The sequence below is a fragment of the Pinus tabuliformis genome, chromosome X (assembly GCF_031772625.1).
Source record: "Pinus tabuliformis cultivar Carrire ecotype Pingquan chromosome X, CPIR1, whole genome shotgun sequence".
NCBI classification, from domain to species: domain Eukaryota; kingdom Viridiplantae; phylum Streptophyta; class Pinopsida; order Pinales; family Pinaceae; genus Pinus; species Pinus tabuliformis.
The window spans coordinates 731785478-731793133 of NC_142308.1; positions in this window are offsets into that span (position 1 = coordinate 731785478).

A 7656-nucleotide genomic window follows, 5' to 3' on the forward strand; every position below is an offset into this window, starting at 1 on the left:
GAAAAATGGAAAGCAAAATTATGGCAACTAGGAAGCATACCACTCACAACTATAAAGACGGAAGTGTTGTTGCCCCTAGTCTTCCACAACCTACAAGGTTGACACCACAACAATTGGAAGAAAAAAGAGCAAAAGGGCTTTGTTACAGTTGTGATAGCAAATACACAAAAGGTCATAAGTGTGCTGAGAAGAAATTATTCTACATAGATTGTGAAGAGGAAGAAGAAAAGGAGCAAGAAAGGTCAAAAGAAGAGGATATACTCCAGGAACAAAGCCTAGATGAAGAACAAATAAATCCGACCATATCTTGTAATGCATTGGTGGGAATTACCACTCCTCAAACCATCAAGATAGAAGGACAAATCAAGAAGAAAAAGGTAATAGTGTTGATTGATTCAGGAAGCACCCACAATTTTATTCATTGTAGGGTAGCAAAAGAATTGAATTGCTTCCTATATCCAGCACCAGAGTGTCAAGTGATGATTGCAAATGGAGGAACAATAAATTGCTCTAGAAAGTGCCATAATATCAAGCTATCCATGGGAGAATATGTATTGACTAGCCCAATGCTTTCCATTCCAATGGGAGGTGCTGATGTTGTACTAGGAGTCCAATGGCTACAATCCTTGGGTACAATAGCTTTTAATTTTCAAGAACTTTTCATAAAATTTTCTACGGAAGGAAAGGAAGTTGAATTAAGGGGTATTGCAGGGAAACCAGGAAAGATAATCAGCTCTAATGGCATGACAAAGCTTCTAAAAAAGGAGAAAAGAGGTGTAATTGCACAATTATGTTCGCTAGATGTTTCCACATTGGAATCATCTATTTCTCCAGATCTCCAAAAAGTCTTGGACAATCATTCCAAGGTATTTGAGACTCCCAAAGGTCTCCCACCTATGCATGATCATGATCATGCTATTCATCTGATTCCAGGAAGTGTTCCTCCAAACATCAGGCCGTACAGATATCCTTATGTCCAAAAAAGTGAAATTGAACGTATGGTTGCAGAAATGCTAGAGGCTGGTATAATTCAACCGAGTCAAAGTTCTTTCTCAGCTCCAGTAGTATTGGTGCACAAGAAGGATGGATCATGGCGCATGTGTCCGGATTATAGGGAGCTCAACAAGCTCACTATTAAAGATAAGTTCCCCATTCCTGTCATTGATGAATTACTGGATGAATTGCATGGATCAATTTACTTCACCAAGTTGGATCTTCGTTTGGGATATCATCAAATCAGAATGAAGATTGAAGACATTCCGAAAACGGCATTTAGAACTCATGAGGGTCATTATGAATTTTTGGTCATGCCTTTTGGCCTTACCAATGCACCTTCAACATTTCAAGGTTTGATGAATTCAATTTTCAAACCATTCCTTAGAAAATTTGTGTTAGTATTTTTTGATGATATACTAATCTACAGCAAGTCTTGGAAGGATCATGTTGAACATGTTGACAGGGTGCTACAACTATTGGAGGAGAAACAATTATATGCAAAAAGATCCAAATGTTTCTTTGGAGTCCAGGGGTGGAATATTTGGGTCATATTGTATCTCATGAAGGAGTTAAGGTAGACCCTAGCAAAATTAAAGCCATTAAGGAATGGAAAATCCCCACATCCATAAAGCATCTGCGAGGATTTCTTGGGTTGACAGGGTATTATCGCAAGTTTGTTAAGAATTATGGGAGAATAGCAGCACCTCTAACAACATTATTGAAGAAAGATTCATTTTCATGGACTCCGGAAGCAACAAAGGCCTTTGAACATCTTAAAGAGGCAATGTGCCAAGCACCGGTCTTAGCTACATCGGACTTCACAAAAACCTTTATTGTGGAATGTGATGCTTCAGGAAATGGAATTGGTGCTGTTCTAATGCAAGATGAAAGACCCATTGCTTTTGAAAGTCGTCCAATCAAGGGAAATTTTTTAAGCAAAGCTATTTATGAGAAGGAAATGTGGCAATACTCCATGCACTTAAGAAATGGCGACCCTACCTAATGGGAAGGCACTTCAAGGTAAAAACGGATCATGATAGCCTTAAATACTTTTTAGAACAAAGATTATCCTCTGAAGAGCAACAAAAGTGGGTCACAAAGATGTTGGGTTATGACTTTGAAATAATCTACAAAAAAGAGAAGCAAAATGTGGTGGCAAATGCACTCTCAAGAAAGGATGAGGATGTGGAAGCATTGTTGTGTGCCATTTCTATTATCCAACCAGATTGGATAAATGAAGCAAGGGAGGAATGGAAGAATGACGAAGAAGTGTGGGCACTTATTCAAAAGCTACAACAAGATTCCAGTACTTCTGATACATTTAGCTGGCAAAATGATTCGTTATGGTACAAAGATCGCTTATACCTCTGTAAGAATTCCCAGCTAAAACAAAAGATTCTTATGGAATTGCACACTTTTCCCTTAGGAGGGCACTCAAGATTTTTAAAAACTTACCACAGGGTTAAGAAGGAATTTTTTTGGGATGGCCTTAAATCAGATATTCAAAAGTTTTTGGCGGAATGTTTGGTTTGCCAACAAAATAAAGTTGAAACAATTAAGACATCGGGTCTATTACAACCTTTATCCATTCCAAGCCAACGTTGGGAGGAGGTTTCAATGGATTTTATCACAGGTTTACCCAAGTCTGAGGGAAAGAGTGTCATCATGGTGGTAGTTGACAGACTTACCAAGTATGCACACTTTTGTGCATTATCACATCCATTTAAAGCCAGTACAGTTTCTACTGCATTTATGGAAACAGTTCAAAAACTACATGGAAACCCAAAGATTATTGTAAGTGACAGAGATCCCATTTTCACTGGAAATTTTTGGACAAATTATTTTCTTGTCTTGGTACTCAGTTAGCTCATAGCTCATCTTATCATCCTCAATCTGATGGGCAAACTGAGATAGTAAAAAAATGTTTGGAAGGATATCTTCGTTGCTTTGTATCTGATAAACAGACACAATGGGTCAAATGGTTGCCTCTGGCTGAATGGTGGTATAACACTTCCTTCCATACAGCAACAAAAATGACCCCATTTATGGCACTTTATGGGTATCAACCACCATCCATCACATCATATTTAAGAGAAAATTCTAAGGTTCAGGCAGTGGAACATCACATCGAACATCAACAACAAGTCCTCCAACTCTTAAAGGATAACCTCGTGTTGGCACAAAATAGAATGAAACAACAGGCAGATCAACATCGTAGTGAAAGAAGTTTTGATGTAGGTGATTGGGTATTCCTACGGCTACAACCATATAAGCAAATGTCCCTAAAGCAAGCTAAGAAGGATAATAAATTATCACCAAAGTATTATGGTCCGTACAAGGTGTTGCAAAAGATTGGTACTATGGCATAAAAATTGGAGCTTCCTGCAGCTTCTCGATTGCACCCAGTTTTCCATGTTTCATGTTTAAAGAAGGTTATAGGCGACAAGCTCCCAATTCACACAATATTGCCAGAACTTGACGAGGAAGGAAAAATTATATTGGAACCGGAAGCGGTCACAGAAACAAGAACTCGACAGCTACGAAATCGATCAATTTCAGAGTATCTTATCAAGTGGAAGAACTTATCCGCTGAAGATTCCACATGGGAGGATGAGAATTTTATGCAGAAGTATCCAGAACTACTCAAGCGTTGAGGACAACACTTTTTTGAAGGAGAGGGGCATGTTGGGTCCCTATAATACTAGTGATTACCCCATTACTATTGTAGTTATACCCCTTATTTATATTGTTGTGCCCCTATTACCCCCATATTGTTATTTCTGTGCCCCATAGAATCCCTCTATTGTTATTTTTGTGGCTTTATATTATTATTGTTAGGTCGGCTGAATTATATTGTGACTCCTTAGACTCCTATATATAGAAAGGAGGTTTTGTCATTTGAATCATCCAAGAATTGTTCATTTATGTAATGTAAAGGAGGTTGCCCCCTCGAAGAGGCTGAATTCTAAGGCGTTGATCTATCTTTTCTTGAGCTGGTTTCATAACAGTTTTCCATTGTTTCTCAACAATAAATAGGCCTTCGAGCCTCATTGTAACAAAGTTGAGAGGCATGTAGCTGCCACATCTCTTCTCAGAGATAAGCTACCATCGCCCTAGCTGGTTTATTTCCATTTCTATTTGTAAGCATATTTCAGTATTTTACAGTAATGAAATGAAGTATTATTTCCGCTGCATCTCTGTATTTATGATTATCTCATCTCTGTGTTTATGGTTATCTCTGTAATTTGTTGCGTTCCTGTGTAAATCCGGATCATTCAAACCCCCACAAAATTCCCTACTCAGGTATGAAGTTGAGGTTAGGCTTAAACCCTAAGTGCCTGGAAATGTGAAATATTGACAAGTGTTTGAGGATGAAGAGTAGATTAAAAGGTTTATGGAGGTGATTGGAGAATTTTATAACTCTGTAATAGACCAAGAGGGTGAAGATATTAAGGAAATTGAAGGAGCTGAACAATATGTGCCTTGGGAGGAATCTATGGTCGGCAAAGAAATTTTGGAGTTGAGGGGAAACATAATCCCAAAGGGATTGGTTCCATTGGAAAGGTTATTTGATGTTAATGATGTGGCAGTCAAACCATCTGAGAGGGAGTGTGAGGAGGATACAATATATTGTAACATTGGCACAAAACAACAACCCAAACTAATTAATTTGGATAGGGGGATCCTGGAGGGATACAAACAAAAGTATCTTGACATGCTTAGAAAGTATACTGATATTTTTGTTTGGTATTATGATGACTTGAAGACTTATGATATTAGTATAATTCAACATAAGATTCCTTTAAAGTCTGTAATTAAACTTCACAAACAGAAGCTTAGGAAAATAAATCCACTACTTCTCCCCTTTATAGAAAAAGAAATCAGAAAAATGATCCAAGCTAAAATCATCGTACCCTTGAGATATTCAGATTGGGTGGCTAATCTAGTCCCTGTTAGAAAGAGATATGGAGATATAAGGTTGTGTGTGGAATTCAGAAGCCTGAATAGGGCTTCCCTACAATATAATTACCCTCTACCCAAGATGGATGATATTTTGCAAAAGGTGGCAGGGTCATCAAGATTGTCCATGATTGATGGGTTCTCTGGATACAACCATATTGTTGTGCATCCCGAGGATTCGAAAAAAGACAACCTTCACCACACCTTGGGGAACATTCATGTATGCCAGAATGCCTTTTGGCCTCATGAATGCTGGTGCCACCTTTTAAAGAGCTATGGACATAAATATTGTTGGGGAGAAGGATAAATTTGTGGTTATTTACCTAGATGACATAACAATGTTCTCAAATTCTGATGAAGAAAATTTACAACATTTACAACACATTTAAGAAATGTAGGAAGCATGGTTTGTCCCTGAACCCAAAAAAGTCTCAATTTGCCCTGAGAGAAGGAAAACTATTAGGGCATATAGTCTCAAGATAGGGAATGAAAATTCACCCCAAAAGGGTAGAAGCAATTAGTACCATCCATTTTCCAAGAAACAAAAAGGAGATACAAGTCTTCTTAGGGAGGATAAAATTCTTGAGGAGGTTTGTGCCTAATTATGCTGAGATTGTGAGGGAGATTATAGACATGCTAAAAAAGGACATAGATGTCAAATGGAATGAAGAGGCAAGATAATCATTTTCCAAAATTAAAAGGGCCTTAAGAGAGGCTTGAGTCTTGGCTAGCCCCAGTTATCAAAAGCAATTTCTTATATTTTCTTTTTCATCCCCTAACACTGTTGTAGCTATCTTGTTGAAGAAAAACGAAGAAGAGAAAGAACAATCAGTTGCCTTTTTCAGCCAAGTGTCGAGGGATGCATAATTAAAATATGACATTTTGGAAAAACAATCCTATGCTTTGGTCAAGGCCTTGAAGGATTTCTAGACTTATATTTTGCAGTCTAGAATAATTTCCTATGCCCATACAACAACTGTAAAGGATATTCTCACACAAGGAGACAATGAGGGCAAGAGAGGTAAGTGGATAGCCAAAATTTAGGAATATGACATGGACATGAAGCCCAAAAAACTGTTAAAAAGTCAGGGATTAGCTAAAGTTTTGTCAGAGGAAAATTTCTAGGAATTAGGTATAAACTTGCTAGTTGAAAATTCAGAACTAGATAGGCCGAATAAGCAAGCAATTGCAAGGAAAGAAGTACACAAATTTCAATGAAATATTTGATTTATGATTGGTATAAGTCTATTTTATTATTTGTTGTTTTTGGAATGCCCACCTAAAATTGGTAGGACTAGGTACAAATATCTGAGGCTATAAGCACAAAAGTTTTTCATTTCTACTTGCCAGTTGTATTGGAAAGACCCTGTTGGAGTCCTACTTCTTTGTTTGGTTGAAGAGGAAGTTTCCAAGGTAATAGAGGAATTCCATGGCTTCGTTTTTGGAGGGAATACAACTCATAAGATTTTGAAGTCTAGATTCTATTGGCCTAAGTTGTTTAGTGATGTGCGTAACAGAGTGAAAGCTTGCAAAGAGTGCCAAATCTTTGTCAAAAAACAAAAGTTAGCACCCCTACCTTTAATTCTTATTTTATGAAGGAGCATTTAGACAATGGGGGTTATATTTTATTGGGGAAATTCATCCACCATCTAGTGGGCAACATAAGTAGTTTCTCACAGTAATAGACTAATTCACTAAGTGGGTAGTGGTTGTCCCTACGAGGAATGCAAATGATACAATGGTCATCAATTTCATGGAGGAAAAACATTCTAGCCAGGTTTGGTTGTATAAGAAAAATAATTATTGATAATTCTCAAGTGTTTAAGTGTGCCAAATTTATTAGCTTTTTTCAGGGTTATAATATCACCTTAGTACATTCCACCACTTATTACCCATAGGGGAATGGATTGTCAGAATCATCCAACAAGACTCTGGTCATACTTATTAAGAAGATCATAGCACAAAATCAAAGGAGTTGGGATTCTCAACTTAAGATTGCACTGTGGGATAATAGAGTGACTACTAAGAGGTTAATTGGAAAGTCTCCATTTGAGTTAGTGTATGGATTTTCAACACTTTTTCCTACCGAATTGGCTATGCCTTTGGAAAAAATCATCCAAGATGCAGAAGATGACCTAATCCATTGACCAGGAGAATAAATCAGTTGGTTGAATTACAAGAGAACAGAGAATAGGTGACTTAGAATCTGATCAAGTACCAGGACAAGATGAAGGCTTTGTTTAATAAAACAACGAGGATAGAATTTTCCAAATAGGTGACCTTGTACATAGATGGGATGTTCAGAGGGAAGACAAAGGAAAACATGGAAAATTTGATTTTTTTGGCTTGGAACCTTGAAAATTGCTGAAGTCAAAGGTAACAACACATTCTTGCTAGAAAATATGGATGGTGAAGTGTTTGAGCTTCCTGTAAATGGGTAGTACCTCAATCACTATTTTCAACAATGAATACATTTTCCCACCTTCATTGTAAATATCGATGATCCATTGTAAATACCGGTGTGTTTTGTTTGATTTCCAGTTTTGAATATATGTACATACATAGTTTGACTCCATGCCCAAGTTGAAGGCACCAATTTGCAAGTTCTTAGTTCCCTTCTAGCAAGGCACTATACCCAATAGGAGTTGATGTTGTACCCCCTCTATTTTTCCTAAAATTATTGTATTGTAGAGGGTTTTT